At 30.0% G+C, this 27,340-nt stretch overlaps 1 protein-coding gene across 1 annotated transcript in view; it reads right to left on the bottom strand.

Moving 5' to 3' along the window:
- Nucleotides 1–27,340, bottom strand: part of LOC148307856 (uncharacterized) — a 57,579-nt gene that overhangs the window by 17,476 nt on the left and 12,763 nt on the right. Inside the window, exon 2 of the mRNA XM_088262642.1 lies at nucleotides 18,285–18,320. The gene's annotated coding sequence lies outside the window, so the exon portion shown is untranslated. The remainder of the gene's footprint in view (nucleotides 1–18,284; nucleotides 18,321–27,340) is intronic.

Below are 27,340 nucleotides of genomic sequence, written 5' to 3'. Positions count from 1 at the left end.
AAATAATCGGCGGGAATGTATGATGAGATGCATGAATGTGGAAGAGGCATTTTTTTGTAAAAATATAGTGTTTCAATTCTCTCTGCCTAACTTTAAATAGACTTTCTACCCTTATTACCTTCTCTGCCTGACTAAGCTAGTTAAAATTTTGAATATCATGGTTTAGGACTGCCAGTTGGTACTAATTAAAATAAAAATAAAACATTAATGCGTGATTCTATCACATGTAATTAAAATAACAACATATCATGATTGATCGATGGAATAAATGAATTTTTTAATATCTTTGTTAACCAAATGCGGTAGTTACCGCATTTGGTTATCATGCTGAAGGTCCTAGATTCAATTCCTGAGGGGTCAAAAGAAATTGAATTGATATATATATATATATATATATATATATATATATATATATATATATATATATATATATATATATATATATATATATATATATATGTATATATAAAAAAACCATATATATATATATATATAAATATATATATATATATATATATATATATATATATATATATATATATATATATATATATATATATATATATATATATATATATATATATATATATATATATATATATATATATATATATATATATAAAACATATATATAAACATATACATTTTCGGTTTCTTCTTTACCATGAGCATTATACAAGGGATTCATAACCTACTAGGAGGTAGTGTTTGTCAAAGGCATACTCCGCTATTATCTAATGATAGCTACACAAGAATTAATATCGCACCTTTCATAGCGAACACCTGGTCAGTGACTGTGATAAATTGTACGTTACCTTTATTATTATTTAACAGAAACTACTGCTATACGACCTCCCTAACGTTCAAATTATTTATCAGGGATTCCACTAAAAAGGCTTTATCGAGCAATGTTAATGAAATATTTAGATTAGTGGTGCCGATCTGAACCCCACAGGTTTCATATACGCATTCACCAAACCCTTAAAAAAAGTGATTTTTTTTTCAAATAAAAAAAAAATTGGTATTTATTTATATACGACAGTTACAATTCGACAGTTTCAGCAGAAAATTATCACTTCTCAATTCTATGTATGTGATTCCCTAATTTCGTAAATCATATTCAGCAATGACAACACATTATGGTAGGGGCTGACCGGAGAATTTTGTCGTAACGTAACGTTGTAACATCGCTCGCGGCGAGCATCAGCGAGCATCCGAAACTATGGATGGAGCGCTCGGCTCGCTGTACTGACTAAACGAATGCTCGCATCGTAACGTGTTACGTTACGACGAAATAGCTCCGGTCAGGCCCTACTATTATGATAATAGAACTCGTACATTTGTTATGACTTTTGTTGAGCTCTTGTATTATTTTTATTGCTTGATTGATATATTTCTTTCAAATAACATACTAGATCTATTGGATAAATGAATATATCGTTAGTCGTATCATTTTTCATAATTCCTCCGCAAACCCGGAAGACTGACTCGCCGAAAAACCCCTGGGGTTCGATCGAACCCAGGTAAAGAACCACTGACTTAGATATTTAGTTACGAGAATTTAAGACTTTGGATTTGATGTGACATTTAATTGACTGTATATCCCTTTTTTGTTTTATTGAATAAAAAAGACTGAAAAAAGTACATAAAACATAATTAATTCAATATTTTAAAGCAGTGGACTACTCGGTCGTATCAAATCAAACGAAGTACTTTCACAACTAATCAGCAAAATGAACTTTTTAATTAATCTTGAAATCGTGACAGACTCGTTTTTCATTTTTTTATGACCATAATATGAATCATTTTGCAAAAAGGTCTTTAATATTTGTTAAGGCGCAGATTATGTTATTTATATCATTCTTAATATTATTAATATTTAAAGCGTTTACTTTGTGTTAGTCATTTTAACTTTTTTTTTTGCAAAAATGAGATTCAAGACTCACCGAGATTTTTATGTCTACCGGTTTCGAGACGTACCCGTCTCTTTGTCAGGACAATCACTACCACAGCATGCAAACAATACTACCCTTCACTACCATAGCACTATTTACACATTTCAAACTACACAAAATGTTTAATACGTGCGATTTTTGAATTTTGGTACTTTATTTAACCCAAATAAAAACAATTTAATTTTTTATAATTTTTCAATTTTTTTTACAACCAAGTAATATAATATGTCAAAAAATTATGGGATATAATATCTTTAATATGTATTCCGAAATAAAGTTCTGATACCTTAACAGAAGACTGAAGAATAACACCATTAAATTTGTTTTAATTTCTGATAACAAATTAACTAAATGCTATACTGTTTCTCCACAGGGGTAGGCAGAAATAACAAAATGCCACACATAAATGTCTTTGCACACAATCGTTGCCGTTTCCACTTTCATACGTATACTCCAATTATTCCTGACCCGACCACTTTCAAGTATTTGAAATACTAAACCATGCCAAGTTTTCCTTAGCCTTCCTCTGCATCTACTATCAATCACATTCACCACATAAATTTGTTTAACTATCCTTTCGTAACTCAATTCACATACCCAAACCATCACAAATCATTTTTCTTAATTTTATCGATAATAATGCTTATCTTAGTTTCTGTTAAGTGATAAATACAATTGATTTATCTTTTTCTCTTGGAAATCTTCCACTTCATTTCCAAATCTGATAAAGAAACTCTAGGCTTTCTGATAGACCACCCTTGCAAAGCATTTAAAATAAAACTAAGTAGAAAAAAGTATGTATAATGATAAATAAATGTATGCAGTTTTTTCTGTGAAATTACATTGAATAGCTTTCAGTTTTTTGAGATATTTAAGGGAAATTAATAAATATACATTTTGAATTAAAATCTACTACGTTTAAAAATAAAATGTATTGTCAATTTCTCCGTGCGTATTGGCAAAGTTTAGATTTTTTCGATACTCGATAATCTCCAAAGATACACGTCGGAACGGATATTTCCCGGGCCCCAGATCTGTCAAGATATGAGGTCCCGGCTCCCAGCTCCCAGGTGTTTGCATACAAAATCGTATTTAGGGCTGTAAACATGCCGTCTCTCAGCCAAAAGGTGCGGCGAACATAAATCCTTCACAGATCTAATGCGAAAATAAAAGACGGGGTTGAGATGCGGATGGGGCGCAAAACGCCACCTCCAGCTTTCGCCTCGAACTTCAGTGACAACAAAAATACCCTTTTCCGAGCTTTCGTAGTAATTTCAACCGAGGATTGAATTTGTGAAAAAGTTAAATTGAGATTTAACATGGTTGACAATGATTTTTTACAAAACGTTAGCAATATGAGTATATAACCACTCGCCGAGATTATAGTCTACCGGTTACGAGACGTCCCTGTCTCTTCGTCTGGAAAATAACTACATCTACAACTCTTGTTTATTGACATATTCATATTAATGAGTGCGAGCAGCAAAATTTTCATGTAAACATTTATTCAGTTTAAATATTTTGATTCGATACTCGACCACAGGCCTTTCTATTTAAACCCAAACTAGACATACTTGGGCAGTAGTATGGTCACCATGTTTTCCTCGCTATAATCTGGGACATGTCGTGAGGGATTTTAGCTAGTTAACTGATTATGGTGAATTAACAAAGGCTTAATTGTGTATGTGGAGATTTTTTGCGAAATACATATTAGTGTGACGTGCAATCCTCTTTGCTCACTTATGCGGGAAGTAGCGTGATGGCTAGCTAAAATATAAAAATATATATAAATATATATATATATATATATATATATATATATATATATATATATATATATATATATATATATTTATATATATTTATATATTTTTATTTTAATTGTTTTATTTTTAATAATTAAATTAAAACCCTTACACGTACCCCAATGGTGCATAGGGCACTACGTCAAATAAACGCAGTGTTATCTTGATGGTTTACACATGAAGGAATGGTGATCAGCCCTCCGCTTCAGGTACCAGTCCAGGGTAATATTGAATAAATGTAACAGTAAAAAAAATCAATTATTTTTATTTTACCCCCCTTGGGAATCGAACCCGGGACCTCCAGAACGGTAGCCGAGCGTGCTGACCATTACACTACGGAGGCGGACTCCATGAAATAAATTATTTCTGGTATCGTCCGTACTGAAATCACGGACCATATTAATATACAATTACAACAATTCTACAAATCTTCAAGAGCCAAATAATAAAATAAAAAAAACTTCCTATACACCGCATTGATTTCGTATTAGTTTACGAGTAACAAAATGATAAGTTTCGATTACTTTTTCGAAAATTTCGATCCGGTAAAATCATGGTTAGCTGGCTTTAAGTTAATCCGGACAATCTCCGCGAAATCAGTACGTATGGTGAGCCCAGTCAGAAGTAAACTTTTTCATCATAAACTAAATCAGAATTCAACATTTCTCGGGTTTAGTCGTATCTAACCGCGGAGTGGCGAAAAACTTTTCTTCGCAAGCTTTTAGCGGTTAACAAGTTACAGTACCTAGCTTTGTGCATGAATAATCTAATCTAATCGGATTGTTGAATTTTATGAATTTAAAAGCTTTATCATCGTATTGTTAACTTTATCATATAATATTTTTGGATATACTTCTGTAACTTATTAACTTACCAAACATCACGCCACTTACACGCACTTACATATAACCTTTAAACTGTAAATTATTTTTATATCTCCTGTATGTAATGTTTATAATCTAATAATTAAAAAAAAAAAATCAATATAAAAATTGTATTAACATGTTAGTATTCGGCTCAACACAGGCCATGCCTAAAGAGCCGTAATACATATAATAAATGTATATTTGAAATGAATATGTTTATTTGAATGTAAAAAAAGGGTAAGCAGAGAGGATAACGTATTTTTAAACAATCTTCGCCCATTCCACATTCATGCATCAATCACCTCATATATACTCGCCTATTACTCAGACTCCAGACCTGCAAATTTAAATATACATACATGAATAAACATATTTGAATGTCACTTTACTATTCCTTTAATAATAAACTCGTATTGGGAGCGCAGCGCTAAGCAGAGTAAATCTTTGGTTTGTGGTCAGAAAAGTGATTATATATAATATTTACCTAGCCGTATCTAACAGAGGGATTGAAATCCCCCATATGTGAAAATAATTCGATAACATAAGTATTATAAGAGCTATGTACTCCATACTTATTGTTATCTTGAAAATAATATTAAGAATATTTAAATCTTTTTATTTTTATAACTTCAATTCGTTGAATGTGTCAATTTTTTGTTATGATAAAAAACACAACTTTTGTCTGCTAGTGACATGTTATGGCTTTCCTTCTAATAAATGTGGGACTACCATAACGAGAGAGTGAGACAACTTTACTAATTGGCTTTCGTTTCATGTAGCGTCCCGCCATTCAAGTGCCTACTACTTGCACTACTTGCTTGGGATGGACTCAGTGAACGGCGAGTTGGTACTTGCTGCGAGCTGTGTACCACGATTTCCATACAAATATGAACTGGGGTATTTTGGTACCCGTAACGTTTCAGACAACGTGTAATTTTTGGATAATTGTAAAGTACGGGAAAGGTTTATCAATTGTAAATCCTTTCGTAAATTATAGTTTTTAAACTCGATTGTTTGCTATAATAAGACTTAAACTATATTATTTATTGATTTGGCATTAACTTTGTGGAAAAACATGTTGATTTTTATTTTTATAATTTTTTTAAACACTTGTAAAACCACTCAATGAGTTGTATTTCTTTACCCACGTTTTATTAACAAGTTTTAATCTACAGTTTTACTTTTCAACTGTAGATGAAAATGTCTGTTAGTTTTCGAAACTAGTCGTGTATTATGAAATAAAACACATTAAGTGGTTATACAAGTGTTTAATGAAAAAAGAGAGTAAAACTAATTATAATATGTTATAGAAAGTGCATATGGCAATTTTACTGGTTTTTAGTAGTGAAAAACAAATCGCTCACTCCTTTCAACAAAGTCATAAAACACAAAAAATGATTCTCAAGCCACTTATTGAACTTTTTAATATGCAACAGATCTTTTTAGGTAAACACGATTTGTTGTTTCTCCATTTGAAAAATATTTAGAAATAATAAAAAACAATAACTTTTCTTCAAAATGCAAAAACAACACTTTCTGCCCTGTAGCGGGAAAACATTATGTTAAAAATATGCCGCTTTTGCCAGGATATCGTACATTTTCTGGGCATTCTGAAAGCATGCACAACTGAAAATTGACGATTTTCGATAAATGTCCAGATATATGAGTAATGCTTTCGCCAATACAAGTTATCCGAAATCATGGTTGATTTGCTTACACCCCCAGTCACAACTAACCAATCAACCTATGCAGTGCATTGTCCGGAGAGATGCGGTGCGCAGCGCTTATGACGTCTCGGTTATTGTATGCATTCTAACGCTAGGCGTAAATTAGCGCTAAAGGTGTTCCGAATGTGGCCTCCAGGTGGCGCCATCTTGCTGGCTTATGCAAATTTTACGCCACTCCTTACGGCAATTGGCTGAGAGTTATGGAAATTTCGGGTCGCAAAGCTAATCTGTTTGTCGGGTAATAGCTCACCTAATTTAGGGAACTATTAATAATGCTTCAAATTTAAAATATTGTACGATAAGTCCTCTACTTACGTGATTAATTCGTTCCAAAGGTTTTCGTGTAAGTAGGCGAAAAATCACGTAAGTCGAATTTTGTTGTAGTTGATATATGGTATGTAATAATATGCGCTACTTTCAAATGATAAAGCACATATCGCTCACTCCTTTCAACAACGTCATATATAAAAAATCGACAATTTTCAGTTGTGCATGTTTTCGGAATGCCCAGAAAATGTACTTTATCTTACATATTTGGGGAAGGTTTTTTAAGCGTTTAAAATCATTCAACGATTAGAACAATTATTAAATAGAATTCTCGACTTATTGATCATGTAACAAAATCAGTATTAATGCAATCTACTATAATAACCAAAAATTAAGAATTTAAATAACTAATTAGTGGTTTGTTTTGAAATGTTACTGCGTATATGTATTTACACATAAGTATATCGAAAAATAATAATATTAAATAATAATATTTTATTAAATATATGTACGTAGATCTATTCTGTTTTCACATATCGCTCACTTTTTAACAACGTCATATATCAAAAAACTTGACTTTCTAGGAGATTGTTTTTAAAGTTTAAAAAGGTTTTTTCTCTATTTGAAAAATATTTAGTATATATTAAAAAATAATAAAACAATACATTTTCTTCAAATGCAAAAACAAAACTTTCTGCCTTCTAGCAATAAATATTAAGTTAAAAATATGCCCCTTTTGCTGGGATAAAGTACATTTTCTGGGCATTCCGAAAACATGCACAACTGAAAATTGTCGATTTTTGATATATGACGTTGTCAAAAGAGTGAGCGATATGTGAAAACGGAATAGATCTACAAAAACGCAAAAAACAAATAGATTATTAGTAAAAAACGTTAAGTATCATAAATATGAAATTCAAAAGACTACATCCTTAAAGGAAATTGATATTTTAAGATGTCTTTTTTTAATCCACGAAGGAATGTACGTTCGATCATTCTGAAAAAAATATCGAATGTGATTTTTTATTAACAAAGTTAAGTAAGAGAGAAATTTAAAAAGAATTTCCAAGTATCGGAGTGCCAGTGTTTTAAATTTAAAGATAAATTTGAGACACAAACTCGTAATATATAAACAAGTGAAATTTATTTAATTTTTTAGTAGCAAATTTGCCAGATTAAATATGTAAATAAAACACGTGTATTGCACCACTTTTTGGTTTATTCATGCAAAGTTGACTACGTTTATTAACATTATTCATTAAATCGAACACGGGATCATTCACCCTGTGAAAGAAATGTCAATAATATGTATATATATATATATATATATATATATATATATATATATATATTTATATAAATATATATATATATATATATATATATATATATATATAATATATATATATATATATATATATATATATATATATATATATATACTATATATATATATATATATATATATATATATATATATATATATATATATATATATATATATATATTTATATATATTTATATATATATATATATATATATATATATATATATATATATATATATATATATATATATATATATATATATATATATATATATATATATATATATATATATATATATATAATATATATAAATATATATATATATATATATATATATATATATATATATATATATATATATATATATATATATATATATATATATATTTATTTATATAAATATATATATATATATATATATATATATATATATATATATATATATATATATATATATATATATATATATATATATATTTATTTATACAAATATATATATATATATATATATATATATATATATATATATATATATATATATATATATATATATATATATATATATATTTATATAAATAAATATATATATATATATATATACGCTTTATCACGTGCGATATAAACTCGCATGTATGAAGAATCTTGGTTAATGGATCGTATGAAGGAAGTAAATAAATTAAAACTTAGCCTTTTAATGGGTAACTAATAGCCTTTTTTAATGATAACGAGTCTGACATCCCCGAAAAACGTTTTAAACGCTTAAAAAACCTTCCCCAAATATCAGGCTTGCGGTCGGACCTATATTTCAGTCTTTTAGCAAGTCGAGCAGGGGTTTACCCCGAGCGGCCGGCGATCCTGAAAAGGTTCAATTTAATTACAAGCCCGAACAAAAGGTCAGAAAACGTATTTGGGAAGGCTCACTTTTTGTGGAGCGAACCTTTTTGAGTATCTGTAGGCGGAATCTCCACAGGAGGATGTACGCCGCGGGAAATCGAACGGTGTTAGCGGATTTAACTTGAGCCGAGAAACGATGTTAATTTGTATTATCCAGATTAAGGTTTATTGTTTGAGTGAAGAATTCATAATTATTTTAGACGAAAAAAAATACAGGTGAATTTTCGTTGCTTGAGAAAGTATTTTTTCATCTAAATATACATGAAGGATAATATCGTTGTCGTACAGGATAAAGTGACTAACTAACAATATATAAAAAGTTCAGGAGGGCCATTCGACTCACATTTCTTTGGCGAGAAAATAACCATCAATGCAGTTTGTCATTTTTAACAAGTCAATATATAGTACTTCTAAGTTGAAAATCGCTTTGGAATTTTTTTAGGGCAAAATTAAGCTAGTAAGATATCAAATAGTTAATGATCACGTTTTTGTAAACAAATGCACTTGGTCACTTTCTCCTGTACGACTACGATATATAAGCCTAATTATTCAATCTCCGCCTTCGTAGTGTAATGGTCAGCACGCTCAGCTACCGTACTGGAGGTTCCGGGTTCGATCTCAGAAGGGGGGGTCAAATAAATAAAAGTGATTTTATCACTCTAATATTTATTCCTCTGTATTACCCTGGACTAATACCTGAAGCGGAGGGCCTTTCTTTCATGTGTTAACGATCAAGATAATACTGCGTTTCTATGATGCAGTGCTCTATGCACCATCGGGTGCGGATAAGTATTTGAATAAATGAAGTATTTAATTAATTTTTTTAAATACCCATTAAATATTTGATTAATTTTAAAAACCCAGACTTTTATATTCATCTTCATCTATCATGAGATGATGTAAAAATAACTCGTGTAAGTGAGATAGTAGAAAACATGAAAGAGACCGGGTACATCTCGAAACTGGTAGACAAAAGTCTTGGCGAGTGGTGATATGCTACTAATATATATGTATTATTTTTTAAAGTGACCAAAGTGACAAAATATATGTTATAAATAAAAACAAACATAAATTAAAATAAGCTACAATAACCAACTTTAACATTTTTCTCTTTTACAATAAATTCGTGATTTTCACGTGCTTTTGGTACCTGATTGTATTTATTTATTTTTAAAAAAATACTTGAAAACAAAGGCTGTTTTAGTGAAATTCCTATTCGGGTAAGAGACCGTATTTCATTAAATGTCTGCTAAACGAAGCCTGAGACGCTGAGCATAAGCACAATTTAAGGCCAGCTCAAAGGAGGGTTGTTGCTTTTTCAGACTAAAGCGCTTTCGTGGTGCGGACATAAATACTCGGTAACAATTTCTTAGAGCATTCCTTTGTCTCGCCGTTAATCTTTATAACGTGGACTTTTGAAGCTCAGAAGGAAACTGGCAGACTAAATTAGTTGGTGCAGCGGGATGGCATTACGATTCTGAAAAAATACCCCCAGTGGAGATTTTCAAAGAAAAGGCTTATTATTTCCTCAGCGAGAATTATGAACCTCTTGAGAAACTCTTTGTCTAAGGATTTATTTACGCTAGTAAAATGCAGTTTCCCCAATTTCGTAATTCAACAAACATGTTTGCTGTCACCAATGTTATTTTTTCAATGAAATATCATTGTTAAACTCTGAATTCATTAAAAATGAATGCTTCAATTTTTATTTCTCCAGTTTGCTTATATTTCTTTACAACATTTTGAGTGTGTTCAAATACTTGGGTCGTCAGCCCAAACTTTCATATTCTTCTTCATCTTTGATGAGATGTCAAAAAATAATATATTCATTTTATACAAACTATTATTAACACCTAATTTTATTAATATTATAAACAATATATTTACATCTTCTTACTGTACAGTTACACATAATATTTTTAAGGAGACGCTTCTTCCATGAGTTATATTGCCATTGGTAATTTACTATCTGATTATCACGTCACTTGTCTGCAGGGCTAGGCAGAGAGCATAGAACGTCATATCACTCTGTCTTTGCAAACAATCTTAGCCTCTTCGACATTCATCTCCTCTAAATTATCGCCGATTATTGCCATTCCTGACATTTTCCACTTTCAAGTATTTGATCATAATAACTTACTTATCACACCAAGTTTTCCTCGGTCTTTCAAATTTCTTATTCCAAGTACATTCAACTCGTAATTTTTTAAATCTGTTTTCCTTACTCATTCGTGGACGTGCTCAAACTGTCATAAAACACCTTTCTTAATATTATCCATAATGCGTACCCAAGCCGTGCAGTTGTCAGATATTTCCTTTCATAGTGTAGGTCTATCATCTCGGTCATACGCTTTCTGCAAATCCACAGAAGCTTTTGATTTTTCTCCAAGTCAGTTTTGCGCAAACCAAATTTTTTGTTGTTGATATCTCAACATAGATGAAGAAACATAAAGAAGTCTAGGCATTTACATGGCTCACGACCGTCAAAGGTTTGATTAAGCGATCTCTTAAGTAAGCCTGATGGTCCAGTAAATGGTCAGAATTCCATATTCTTCATCATCTATGTTGAGATATCAAAGTATTTGGACACGCTCAAAATGTTGTCAATATTTAAACCTTTCAGTATTTATGCCTTTAGTCATACATTGCCCTCAAATCTTGCAAATGAATAAATAAATATTATAATTTATATTTGAAGCAATAACTTAGTGATATTTGCATTTCGTAATTAAAATATAGCTTCGTTTTAAAATCTCTATGAATATTTTATTAAAACTTAATTTTAATGTCTACCGGTTTCGAAGCTAACCGCAATAGTATTAATCATTATTGAAAATGAAGCGGTTAGCCTCGAAACCGATAGACATTATAATTAAGATAGAAAGAAATATTTCTTGTGATTTTAATAAAAAGTTATATTTTAATTATGAATAAAAATTAATTCAGTAAATTGATTTATTAAATTATTTGGCTTAATACGTTGGAGCGTTAGCTAGTACGAGTTTCCTCTTAAAAACGTGTAATTTATACGTAGAAGTACAAGGAAAAGTCTCCATTTTATTGAATTTAGTTTGACTGGTCACGGTAAAAGAATTATGGAAACTAATACTACGAGACGTGATTGGACACCAAAAACGAAAATCTACAAGCCTTTGTCAATTTACTAAAGACGCTACTAATTACAAAGGAACAACCTCCAAATTATATTTCACAAGTTAACTTATTTCATTTTAGTTACAAAAAATGCTTTAAATCTTTAGAAGCTTTTATATCTAATATTAATATCTCAAGATAGATGAAGAAGAATAGGAAAATCAGGGTTTACGACCTATAATTGCTAATAATCACACTGGTTGAGTGATCGCTTAATACATGTGTAACATTCACCATTTTACTCTTGTATTCAAATCCGTACGACTTAAATTTTGGAGGCGAATGTAGTTGTAGATAGGAGTAGAGGCAGAGGAAGAACTTGGCATGATCAAGTATTGTTGGGTAAATATATCCAAAATTAAAGAGGTTTATTTGGTTGAATTCTACATTTATTTATTTATATTTTAATACGTGACGCGTTTCGTTTTCTTAAGATATTATCAAACACAAACATGAGTGTTATAAAAATTAAGTATTAAACAGATATTTTATACTATTTTTAAAAAGTAAATACTGATGGTTTCTGAAGTGCAGGATTGATCGTCTTGCCTTAAGTAACGATTACAAAAAACAGGGTCAATTGATTTAAGTGCTCTATATAGCATAAGAGGTGGATAAGGGTTAGAAGGTTCCCAACACAGATTCAAATAAAAATATGTTTATTTCTCTATTATTTTTTGACATCTCATCAAAGATGGAGAAGAATATGGAAGTCTGGGCATTTACTATTGGGGCTCAAATTCTTAGAAGATACATATATATATATATATATATATATATATATATATATATATATATATATATATATATATATATATATACATATATATATATATATATATATATATATATATATATATATATATATATATATACATATATATATATATATATATATATATATATATATATATATATATATATATATATATATATATATATATATATATATATATATATATATATATATATATATATATATATATATCTATATATGAACCAATTTAGAAACTTGAATCACTAGAACTTCACTAGAGACATATTGGTGAGATGAAGATAAGCTTTTTATTTAGCAGAAACTCTTATATTAGTATGTGAGGTCCGAATCCAGGATTATAATCACACACATGAGAAACGGCAGAAAATATCATTTATTTTTTTTATTATTTAGCTCATAATTTGACCAGTTATTTTATTTACAACATTTAGAGTTATTTGGACACACTCAAAATGTTGTCAATATATTTATTTACTGAGAAGAAATAAAAATCCACTTACACTTTAAACTTTGTACATAATAAACAAGGTAAATATAATTCCGATTAAAAAAAGGTAGAAAGATTTTCATTGCATCTTTACATTAGGTAAAATAGTTGGAAGACTCAAATTATTCAAAAACGTAAAATAAGTGTCGTGAATTTAATATGGCGGATGCGACAGGGATTTTTCTCGGGAAAATATTATATGATAGACCAGAATCTCGGCGGTACACGTTCAAGTTCCGGTTTGTCTCCGGTTCGCTTCCCAGGCCTGGCACTTAAGAGAAGAGGAAGAGCCTTGCGGAAGGCTTAAGCGCGCATTTTCCAACCCCTGGATCTAAGCTTCTCAAACACTTCCTTGTGTAGTACGCCGGGAAAGGATAAAAACCTGATTTATTGCAATGGCGTCTGAAATGAATTAAACCATAACGGATATTTTGTTCCAAAAGACGGATATTAAAAATGTTTTATCTTTAGACGTAATTCATACGTATAATCTAGGATTAGAGTAAAATTAAGTAATATATCGTGAGTGTACTGGCAAAAAACGATAACTCGAAAATATGCAATTTTGACTTAATGATGCGTATAATAGAGTGGTCAACGTTCTTTAAACTAGCAAAATGCAGTAAAGTGTTTGAAATATCATATATATTTGTATGTGGTTTTAAAAGTATATTCAACTTTATGGTTAATAACAGGTATTTTATTTATACTATTTTATTCAGTTTTAAATAACAGGGATTTCAAATACTTCAAATAGGGATTTCAGAGTTTCTAACGTTTTTTGCCAGTATACTCATGATATATTAAATTGAGTAAAACATTAATTATATTTTTAAATATTGAAAGCATCAACTTTGTTGATGATAGTGGGTTATTATTTTGAGAGAATAAAAGACTTTGTTCTTGGATACACTCACATTTTTATTAACAACCATCTAGTTTCGGCAACAACCTGTTGCCTTCTTCAAGGTTTATTTTAGGACTTTAAAACAGGTTGTTGCCGAAACTAGTTGGTTGTTTATAAAAATGTGAGTGAATAAAAAACAAAATCTTTTTATTTCTCAAAATAAAACATGAATTATAAGCTAAAATAAATGGAAACTCATGTTTTCAAGCGTTTCTCAAGTCTGTGAATATAATACAGATGGAAAGAGTATCTGCTTAATAACAGTTTTCTTCATCCCACCATAGATAGCATTCGTGTACTTGCGCATACTGTGTTACGAGTTTGATTAATATATCTGGAAGTTTCAAAAATTTGAGTAGTATGGGTAGAATTGGTTAATGTTACACGTGTGTAACGTCACTTAACCAGCCGATGACAGGCATAAGCCCTGTGAATGCCCAGACTTCCATATTCAGGGCATTTACATGACGTGCGACCTGTCATAGGCTGGTTAAGTGAGTACTTTACACGCGTGTGAAATTTATCAATTCTACCCATGATAACCACACTTGTCAAATTTTTAAAACTTCTAAATACATTGATAAAACTCGTCATCTATAATATGTTGAGATGTCAAAAAGTGAAGATTACTTCTATTTCCCCACAGTTGTGTATTCAGTTTGCATCCTCTGTTTTTAATTTTTTAACGTTCGAGAAGCTCGCTGTTGCTAACCTGAGAGCAGTAGGTACGTCGGATGGGGCACGTAGAATACACACTCGCGCCTGTGCAATCGTGTATCTGTACATATGGGATGTGAATATGTGGTCAAACGTGTTCTATCGTGAGCTCATATGAGAATCCCTTTGAGAGAAACCTCTGTGGATGTGGTTTGATCCTGTTTTTATAAAAAAATGAAACCTTTTTAAAACACCTGTTCCAGTAATATTAAAATTATTTACTGTTTCATTAAAATGGATGATGATATTTTTTTCCATATCTGTATCAAATATTTCCATCCCTAGAACACATAATTCTCAAATATACGAAATAATCTACTTGTTTTACAATTTCTCTATTTATTTATTATTTTAACCCCAGATTCATCTCTTTCATAAACCATGAATAAGATTAAACTAGTAAACTTTGTTCAATTAATTTCGGCAGTCATTTTTTATTTAACTAAGTAAATGCCACTTTTTCTTAAAATCTATTTGAGAAGTGTTTCGATGCATTATGCATCATTTTATTGCAATAATGCGGAATGCATCGAAACACGTGTCAAAATAGATTTTAAGATGTTATGATATTTACGAATGTAAAAATAACATAAGAAATATATATTTTCATACAATTTAAACCGATTATTTGCTGTTGTGGTTAAAACGTAAATTACCGTTATGTGTCAAGCTATCTTGCAGATAAAAGCGTCGTTGCCAAATAAAAGTTTTCCTCAGTCCAACATAGATGGCTGTTGTGAACTCATATGTACTGTGTGACACAATCTGTGTCATGAGATTGATCAATACATCTGGGAGTTTCAAAAATTTGAGTAGTGTCGTTGTCAATCATGGGTAGAATGGTGAATATTACACGTGTATAAAGTGATCACTTAACCAGGATATGGCAGGTCGTAAGCCCTGTAAACACAAATATGTAAAATGACTGAGAAGTGAGAAACCCGAATTTGGAAAACGTGAAATATGAAGTACTATTTATTTATATAAAATAGATAGGTAAAAGCCCATAGTCGATGAATAACTTTAGGAGATTTAAAAATATTGAACGAACGACATTTATTTTTCATTTATGAAGATTAAATGTAGAGTATAAGGAAACATAAATAATATTTTACAACGTTGTAGCTTAGGACAAGAAAACGCCGCCTTTGTTCATTGAACATAATTACAGAACAATACCGAGATAAAATTATTATCATATTTCTCTCAAGCAAACATAATTATTTATTTCGGGTTTTACCCGATTTATTGTGTATTGTGTTTATCACTTCAAGTAAATTTTGCGGCTTGTTCCTTTCAAAAAAGCCCTAAGGTCTCTGGGAACTAAATCTGTACTAAAGAGAACTAAAACATTATTCCATTCCAGATATATAACGCACCGCTATCTCAGTGGGATAAAAATTTGAAAAATGATACTTCAAAAATATTTTTTCCAAATTGTAAAAAATGAAATTTAAAGTATTAGGTGACCGTTAAAGGATTTATTAAATGGCTTCAGGGATTTGAAGCGACTCATAATACTGGAATAAAATACCAAATGATAATTATAATACAAGTTTAAGCTTTATATTTAATAAGATTGAGTGCTTAAAATTTTAAAACACTTTTGCAAATACTAATTACTACTAATACGCTGTTTCTGCAAGGGTAGGCAGAGAGGATAAGCACTTCACTCGTCTGTCTTGACATATCGCTCACTCCTTTCAAGAACGTCATAATTCAAAAAACTTGATTTTCAGGAGATCGTTTTTAAAGTTTAAAAATATAATACAATGTATTCAAAGTAAATATCAAGCCACTTATTGAACTTTTTACTGTGCAACAGATCTTTTTAGGTAAAAACTGAAGGTTTTTTCTCCATTTGAAAAATATTTAGGATATTTAAAAAAATAATTAAACAATACCTTTTCTTCAAAATGCAAAAACAACACTTTCTGACCTGTAGCGGGTAAATATTAAGCTAAAAATATGCCGCTTTTGCTGGGATATAGTAAATTTTCTGGGCATTCCAAAAGCATGCACAACTGAAAATTTACGATTTTTCATTTATAACGTTCTTGAAAGGAGTGAGCGATATACTCCTAGCTTGCTTCACATCCATACAACTAGTCATACATGCTCTTCAATTACGTAGACTTTTGACACAAACCAATTTTAGGTTCTGATTGATCTAGTCGTGCCAAGCCTTTTTTAGCCTTCCTCGTTCTGTTTTCCTGTACACATTTGTCAAATAAACCTTCTTAGTTATTCTCTCGTTATCCATTAGTTCTACATGGCCATAACACCTAAAAACTATTTTGATATTTTTTACTATCCATAACCCTTTCAATTCTTTCTAATACCTTCATTTTTAATTCTCTCACACATTGATTCTTCAAACGTTCCTCTATCGGAACGCATTTTAACCCTTCACTGCATAGTGTATAATTTTTTTTACATACCCAAAAGTTAGTGTTAAAACGTCATTTAAAAATATAAGCAACTATTCTTTGTTGTTACTGATTAGATACATTCATAACTCAAGTATATAGTTCAAAATTTAGCCAAAAGATGCGCTATGAACGCCAAAATAATAACTTCACTTATCTTTTGAAGACGAATTGTCAATGCAGTCATGCAGTCATGCAAAAAAAAGTCATGCAGTGAAGGGTTAAATGTAATCACATTGTATTCATCCTTCAATAATTAAAGAAAACACTTTGTTTTTTACCACTTAAGTTTTTATTAAATAATATATTGTTTCAAAATTCTTCGCCATTGCTTTCAATTTTTCCTTTGTTTTCAAACTCCGTTCCTTGACTAACCCCTTCCCCTTACTTTCCCCTCTCCTTATTTATAGAAAAATTTTATATTTTATATTTTAGTTATTATAGAGACCTGAATGATGGAAGTTTAACTTCTGAAACATGTAGTCTTTAATAAAAACTCAAGTGGTAAAAAACAAAGTGTTTTCTTTAATTATTGTAACATGTCTTACCACAAAGTTAATGCCGAAACAATAAATAAAATATTCATCCTTCTGTTACCGATTCGTATTTCGCTTCAATACATCAGTGTCGGTACCAGCAATGCGTTGTGATCTGCCAATTTAGCTTTCATGGACATACAGTTTTGCTATTAATTTTTAAATCACGTTAAAAAGCGATAATTATAATCGGTTATTCATAAAAGTCATAGGGCTATAACTTTTGTGTATTGTGTGGTGCCTTTCAATTTTAAGTATATTGAGTGAATAAAATCCTACCAGTAAGATACATTAGATTTAATTATTCCAAAATTAACTTTTGAGGACAAATGTAGATTTGAAAATACAAATATTAATGAGAACATCTACAGTCCTCGATATTATAGAGAATTTTTTTTGTATATATTATATATTTTAATATAATATTATAAATACCTGAATTTCCGGTAGATGAAACTGCCGCAAGGAAATCTGTAACAAAAAAGGTTATTTGAAACACAAAGTTTTTTCATATCCTTTATTTAAATGAACATTCTCATTAATAATTCATTTGTAAACAGAAAACACCTGATCTCATACATATTCGGGTGGTTGAAAGCTCGAAAGCCCAAAATTAAAAAAACAAAACTGTATATTATTTTTCTTAGATCGATCAGACTGGGTATTTTTTCACTCAAAACATGTTGTATTTTTTTCAATTATAATCAATTTATTTAGAAAACAGATTGGTGTGTGGTTATCTTGATAGTTAATAAAATTGTAGTTGCTTGATGTTCCACTGCCATCTATATTATAAGGAAATCATAAACATAGGTAATATGTACATACATTTATGATTTAAACGTGGATATTTTTTAAATTCTATTAAACTTGTCTATTAGAATTGTGCATTTTTTTTTAAATCGACATACATGGATCTGGTGGATTTTGAATGTAGGTGACACATTTATGTCTAGATTTCATTAGATCATTCATAAATAATTGATTGGTGGAAATGCGCTCTCAATGGTAGTGCATACCTCCATATTCCGCGACCTCCTCCGCTGTCTTCAGGTATTTCATAAGGGCCTCTCTAACGGTAGATTGCGGAAGCTATTGTGGTGCGGGAGTCGCGCTATGTGCATGCTGTGTGCATGCAGTGTGCATGCTGTGCGCATGTTGGGTGCATGCGAGGCCGACGCCGCAAGTCGTTAGCATTCCGGCGGAGGCGGCGGCAAACTTTTAAAGTGTTTAATATCACTTGGGAATCGTCAAATGAATCGCCGCCGTTTACTATACGAGAGAAAAAAACGTCCTTAATTTACGTTTTTTAATTCCATCATTTTTTTAAAATCAGAAAGACGTTTTGCCGTCGACATTTTTTTTTGTTTTAAAAATAACCTTTGTTGTGTTCAACTCAATAGACCTTTTGGATATCGCATTTCTAATTTTAAGTCAAAAATCTTGTTAAACACTAGGAATACTAACTCAATCAAACATAAAAAAAATATGGATGTATAATTTTATTTTACGAAGTATATCGATTAAGTTATGTATCGCATTTCCAATTTAAATATCGTAAAGAAATATAAAAATATTAAAAGAGTACATCAGTACTTTATCAACTAACTAACCATCACGCCACTTCCTAGTAGGGATAGGCCACGCGAAAATAGAACGCCACACCACTCTGTCTTTGCAAACGTTCTTCACCTCTTCCACATTCATGCATCTCCACATACATACCCGTAATTCATTTTCTATATTTTCCAGAAATAACGACATGGACCCATATCGAATTTCTTATTTTAAACTATGCTCAGTCAAAAATCTTTTTAAATGATGTGAAGACCAGTATGTTTTATTTGTATTTCTTTTTTATTTTTATTTTTTATTGTAAAACTACATTTTATGCAAAAAAATAACAACATCATTGCTTTAAAAAAAACAAATGAATTATGGAAGCATCTGTAACTTACAAAACTAGTCGTTAAAAAATAAATAAAATACTAAAGTGGTAATAAACAAGTGTCTTTATTTACAATTAAAAAAATGAATTCACAGTGAGCATTAAAAGCTTTTGATTGACATTTCACTATTTACCGACGTAGGAGGGTGCCCAATTTTTAATATGTTTCCGCATAAATTTCAAACTTTCTATGAAATTTTATGTTATAATTGCAGGGGCCCTGTAGCATGAGGCTCGCGATTTATGGTAATTTTTTGTCGGAGCTTTCGGAAGTTGGGGAAGTTTTTTGAAACGTAATAAGTGACGTAAGGAAATGTGTGATTAATGGCCAGTTAGCAGGCAACCATCTTGCGCTTTGTAAAAAGTACCTCCTCGGGTGAACTTTTCCAATAACAGTTCTGTTGCTTCCGGTAATTATTGTATTTCTTTGTTTTGCTCAATCGGCGGAGAGCCGTAATATGATTAATGTAATGATATAACGTTTAAGCATCAGCGTGTATTGAACGTATCTGTTACAAAAATAGCCAAAGTAATGTTGGTCTACATATTAAGGAGATTTTTTCACAAAGCTTCCCTGGAAAATATTAAGAAATGAAACGATTTTTTTTCTCTTAAAAATATTTGTTTTTTGTTGTTACTTTGAGGCACATTTTAGAAACATAATAAAATAAATGATGTTGATTGTTATTATTTCTTCTATTTAGACACTAAAAAAATAATAACAATCAACTTCACCTACTTTATTATGTTTCTATAATGTGCCACAAAGTAACATAAAAAACAAATATTTTCAAAAAGAAATATTCTCGTTTTATTTCATTATATTTTTCAGGGAATAAAAAAAATTACCTTAATATCTAGACAAAATTTATTTATCCTACGGATGATATATCAATACATATAGTCTCTCAACTGAGATGAACTATCTATAGTTCTATTTGGATTTTTTTGTAGAGGTCAGAGTTTTCCAGAGGTTAAAACCTGGCATCTTAAGTGATCCACACCAGCGTAACGTTTACCATTCTACTCATATACACCGTTTTCCGCTAATTCGTCTATAAGATCGCATTTCAACTGCATGCAGCCTACTATTATGATTTTTTTTCCAACTCCATAATAATACAACTCTGTACAATCGGGTTGAAATAAGGACTCCATTGTAAACTGCCAGTTTAGCTTTCGTTGAAAGGATTTTATTTGCTTTGACTGATTTAAGTACACCATTTACTGTGTTTTACTCTTTTTTTGTGTATCTGTGTCTTATTTTTATCCTTAGAAAACAAAATTTCCAAAATTACGAAATCATCTACCTGTTCCAAAATTTCCCCATTAGTTTACTATTTTATACCCAGATCTACATTTATCTATTTAAAAACAATGAGACTGGACTAAGCGAGTGAACTAAATTTCATTAATTGTCAGTCACATTGTGGTAATATCCATCCATTTCTTATTTAAGTTTTACTTGGTAAATACCGTTACTTCTTAAAATCGAATTAAACGATGTTCCGGAATAATCCATTGAAACACGTGTCTTATTGGATTTTAAGAAATAGTGGTATTTACTAAGTAAAACTGAAATTAAAATAAGTAAATTCAATTTCGTTATGTATAAAAATGAAGAATTTTCAAGTGCCTACCCGTAGTTACCCTCCAACGCAATTTCGTAACCTTTCAAGAAAGTAGTAAAACTTATGAAAACTCTTATTTTCCCTTAAACTTACCTGTGCGGAAAATTAGGATCATCTTTCACTCTCTAATTACGTGAAATTTCCCGTTCAACATTTTCCATTCATTAATCTGAACCCTTTAGCTTGCCGTTCTCCTTCCCGCCAAAGCCAGTTTATCACCCCTAAATTAATTTTCAATCGTAATTTTTAAATGTAAAAAATAATCACTTCCAAACGTCTACTAATCATTTCGGGCCTTTGAACCGGTGAGCCGGTAATTTATTTTTGAGATCGCGATAAGTCAAGGATAATTTCTTTAGAATAACAAAGTACCAAGTCTAAGATTTCACTATAATACATCATAAATTTCTCAACTTAAAGCGCTACTGTCAGCTGTAGTTTCTACTAATAATAGTATCAAATAACAAATAATATATGTATGAAATTCAACAGGATAAATATGTAAAATGATTATTTTTTAAGTTAAACTATCTTTAATAATTAAAATGTATAGAATTTGCGATGTTTTAGAATTATTACTTATTCGAATGTTAAATTTATGTATTCTATAGGTATCACAATTTGATTTGAAACATCTGTCTATTTTATACTAAAGAAGATAGAAGTCTCAGTATCCCAAATCCAACGACAAAGCATTTACATCTTTAAAAAATTATCAAGTATAGTTGTTTAAAATTTGCGAAACGTTAAATGTTACACAAGTGTATAAAGAAATCACTTAACCAAGCAAAATGCCAGGTCGGAAGCTGTGGGATGCTCAGATATCTTCTTTCGTATAAAAATGACAGATGTTTCAACTCAAATTGAGGAGACTATAATATAAATATTCGTATTTTTAATATAAATATTATATGTATCAATATTTATAATCTTATGCTTATTTTGTGAGTCTAAACGTCTTGTTATTAAAAATATGTACCAAATTGTAGTAGAGTGGGTTCGAACCCAGACACTCTGACTCGGAGTTCATGACAGTTACCATGTGACTATAACTTGATTAATTCCGTTTTATTTTCAATACAGAACGGTAAAACAAATTTATGAGGCGAATGTTAGTGGGAAAAGAAGCAGAAGAAGACCGAGAAAAACATGGCACGATCAGGTATGCCAAATACTTGAACGTGGTCAGGTTAGGAGTCGTAACAATCGGTGGGTATGTATGAGGAGATGCATGAACGTGGAAGAGGCGAAGAATGTTTCAAAGGACAGAGTGGTGTGGCGCTCTATTCTCTCTGCCCACCCCTGCGGGGAAGCGGCGTGATGGTTAGTTAGTTAGTTTATTTTCAATACGATAAGCTAAAATATGGCTTGCTAACTAGAGATAATACCTAATATTTTTTATCGAAGTTGTATTATATTCTGAAAAGATTAGTTTATTTAAACAAATTTTAAATTAAAATTGCCTGAAATTTAAGGTGGTACTTTGGCAAACAAGAAAAAAGTACAAAACGAACGTCTTTGGGATAAATATATGTTTTAATCAATTTTGAGACCGTTTTACGTTACATTTTAGTAATTCATTTTGAAAAAAATCGTTAATTGGAACCTTGTCATTCTAGAGAGATTTAGGTTGATTTCGTACTTTACCTAATTAAAAATCAGCTGTCGAATCGGAAGGTCGTTTTGGTAATTTGCACTGGGAAAATGCGTTCCGTTGAAACCTGTTCGAAATTATAAAATAATTTTACCCTACCGATCATTCAAAACTTTTTTTTACAAAAATTCACATTTGTGTACTCAGAAAAGGTCGAATATAAAAGAAAAAAATAAATTCGATATTTTATTTATCATATCATAACTAGAAATTTAAAACAATAAGCAAATTAAATCAGATGTAATATATACATAAAAATAAAATGGTTTAAACATATTTACTTCACAGGATCAAAATTAAACTAAAAATATGTATGTAAAAATAAAAATATAAAAGTATTATCAGTAAGATATTTGATTGATTAAAATTTATAAAAAAAAATAATTAAGTTTGATTTCACTTTATACTGGACTCTCCTAAGTTCGACATAACAAGATATAATTTAGTGTCTTAAAAGAGAGAAGCATCAGTTCATACAAGGGAATATGGAAGACCATGCATTCATATTCACGAAAATTGGCGTAATATGTTCAATAATGGGCAGAAAAGTGAAGGTTACACGGTGTACAAAGTGACCACTTTCTCCAGATAATGCTAGGTTGAAAGCCCTGTGAACGATCTGTACCAGCGACAACGATTGTATTCATTATCATATACTGCAATAATTTATTCCGTGCAAATTGCCTGATAAGATAAATCAATTTCGAAGAGGAATTGTCCTATAATTCGTCATATTTTTTTCTGGTGTCATCATCGAAAAATCAAAATCAAAGTGTTCTACATGAAATAATAGGATTCAATCAAAGAAACAAAACGCATTCTTTCATAGTTATATTCGAAATCTCTGAAATTATATTTTTGAACTTAATGGAGAAGCACGTTTCATAAAAATATAAACGAAATATTTATTTTATTTGCGCTTTATTTATCCCATTTATCATCAAAAATTGATAGATGAGTAGTTTTATCGACCCAAGGCCAAAGAGTGGGTAGATATAGTGGATGTAACTCCTGCAAAGCTGAGCCTAGAATAACATTCGTATAAAAAATATATCACATTCTTTGTTAAATGAAATGATAAAAATACTTGATCATACCAATATTTCCTAGGTTTTACTTTTTTCACTCATTCGATTCACGTATCCAAACCATCACAACATACCTTTCTTAATTTTATCGAGAATTAAACTTATTTATGAAATTATAAAAAAAAGTATTTTATTAATTGTTTCGGCATTCACTTTTTATTTTATTGTTAAAAATAAACACTACTCAAGTGGTTTAAAACAATTTCTCATTTAAAATATATGAAAAGTAAATTGTTTATGACACGCAATTAAAAACATGAGCGAACGATACGATCTATTTCAGATGTAAGCATTTCCATTATCCATTTATAAATAGGTCTTTTATAGTACACAGACATTATAATCATGAATTGTTGGAGTAAAAAATTGAAATTCGAGACCAGGACTTAAAAGTTCAATTGAGTCTTAAAATATAGTTATTTAGTTTTGAAATTCCCCCTGAGAGGCAAAATATACTTTAAATTCTGTTACTTATCTGTTATAAACTTTAACATAGGAAAAGTTTATTTATTTATTAAGACTTGTTTACGTATTTGCGAGCATTCCGCATTCAGACGGTGAAAAGTATTTTTTTAAATGAAACTCTACCAGTCTAAGCTTTGTTGCGACTGTGAAAATGTACATTTTAAATAATACTATTTGTGCCTGTTATATACGAGACATCCGTAAAAATCATTATTAGCAATACTGAAAAATCGCGCCCAAAACAGACGATGAAAGAGTAATAATTTCATATACACTAAAAATCCTTGTAAATGTAATAAGTATAACATTAAAATAAAACATATTTTTTCTTCATACTATTGTTTATGAAGTTTTGATATGGATACATACCTATGAGTTTTATAAAAAATGCGATTTATATCCACTTCCAGTAATTATATGACTTAAATTATATTTTATATGACTTACAGAAGTTTAAATGATATTTTATCCCGCATTGATATCGCAAAGAAACCAATAATATATATTTTTTTATAATAAAGTAGGTTTTTTTATATCTAGGAAGCATGTTCTCGAATTATGGAACAGTGGATAAAGATATTGAGCGAAGGATATAGAATATTGAATAAATGGTGCTTTGAATTATAACAATTAAAAATATATCCATGAAAGCTAAAATGACAGTTCATAACGGAGTGCTCGTGCCGAAACTTATGGAATCGAAACTCGGAATTAGTAAAAAATTAATTAAATCATAGTAAATGCCGTTGCAATTCATTTCCACGGCAGACAGCGACCGAATTAAAAGCGAAGACATTAAACAGTAATATTATGCTGAACTAGGGATAGTTGAGAAGATAAATATATGTTCCTAAAGGTGGTATGAATATGTGGAGGAAATGGATAACGATAGAATGACTAAGGATGTATATATGGCAAAAGCGAATGAGAGAACAACAGAACGAGGAAAAAATAAAGTTTAAAAAATAATGTATTATTTTAAAAAAATAACTGGTTTTTGAAAGGGTTATTCTAGGGATAACATTTATTTCTGAATATTTTTTAGATGTTTTACGGTAAAAAAGGTAAGTCATTCATCATATTTAATACCTTCGTTGATTATAATTCCACGAGGAATTAGAAACGTATAACGGTTAAATGTAAAAAGTTTTTGACGTCCTAATTAAATACAGTTTTGTTTTGTTATTATTAAAAAATATATGTGTTTATATGAGCAATATTTTTTTAATTAATTTTTTTAAAGCCACAATTTTAAAAAAATGTTTTGGTTGAAATTCGTGTTTATTTAATATCAAGTCCTGGTACCAAGCATAATGTATAAATGTGAAGCATTTATCTAGCTAGCTAAAGACATGTTTAACATTTTATACTCTAACGAAGATACGTTTTTAGTAGTGTACTATAAATATGACGCCCTTATATAGTGAACGTGTATGAGACAACGGTGCTGATGGCGTTTGTATGATAATCAAACTCACATTGACGTTAAATGCAAAATTAATATAAGTTTATGAAAAAATAATAAATAATAAAGTCAGGTCCATGATTGAGCTGAGTTTTCTATAAATGTATTTTTTTTTTTACAAAACGTAACTTTACTTTTTTTCATTCAATAAGATGTGTTTTATTCTCAATAATGATATTGAATATTCTTTCCTATTCAATAATATTTTTAAATTATTTTAAGGACAGGACTTTGTTTCATTGAAAGGACAAGATATAAATTTGAATTATTTTCAAGAAGTAAAAGTCGTTTCTTTATTCTAGTCTAGAAATACTTATTCCTTTTAAATGAAATGAGTGCCATTAGTATTTTTTGTATTTATATTTATTCAAATTTATTTATCAATTGGATTTGATGTAGCTTCTCGCTACTGTCTGAGGTCCCTTTATAGGTTCTATAGGAGGTATTGATCTGGTAGCTATAGAGGATTCACAGATTTTTATTATCAACATGATGATATGAATGTATCCAATCAATTCAATCAGAATATTTATCTATTTTTAATTAAATTTAATAAGGTAAATACTATTTTTTTCATCATATTCGACTATATTTATCATCAAATACCTGATTGATAATGATGTTAAATGCATCTAAATACGTGTCACAATAGATTTTTAGACATAAGATTTTCACCGAGTAAAATTGAAATAAAAATTGCTTTATCCGTCAAATTAAAAAAAAGCAATTAATGTTACCTACTCTTATTGTGAAGATTGTGTGTTATTGTCTCCGTCTAGCCCTGCGGGGAAGCGGTGTGATGGTTAGACCTAGAAGGCTAGACTAAGCATTACACCGCTACAGAGATAGGCAGAGACAATAACAATAAAAATATAATTTTTTGACATCTCATCAAAGATGAAAAAGAATATGGAAGTCTGGGAATTTACGGAGCTGACGAACGTCATAGGCTGGTAAAGTGATCACTTTATACGCGTTTAACATTCACCAATTCTACCCATTATTGACAACCACACTTCTCAATTCTCAAATTCAAAAATAACTCCTGTAATTGGAGATAACCCAGATTTCGTGAAGTATTTGGACACACTAAAAATGTTGTATATAAAAATAGAACGCCACGCCAATCTGTTATTGCGACCCATAATAGTTAGATATAACCACAAAGTGACTACCAAATCGAAAAATGTAAAAATGAAATATTTGCAACTGAGAAAAAATATGAATTGAAAAGCAAAAA

This window comes from Brachycentrus maculatus, unplaced genomic scaffold (assembly GCF_059751285.1).
Source record: "Brachycentrus maculatus isolate JH-2025_06_01 unplaced genomic scaffold, ASM5975128v1 h1tg000186l, whole genome shotgun sequence".
Taxonomy (NCBI): domain Eukaryota; kingdom Metazoa; phylum Arthropoda; class Insecta; order Trichoptera; family Brachycentridae; genus Brachycentrus; species Brachycentrus maculatus.
Note: the sequence above shows the minus strand (reverse complement) of the source record. Positions and strands in the feature narration are given on the sequence as shown.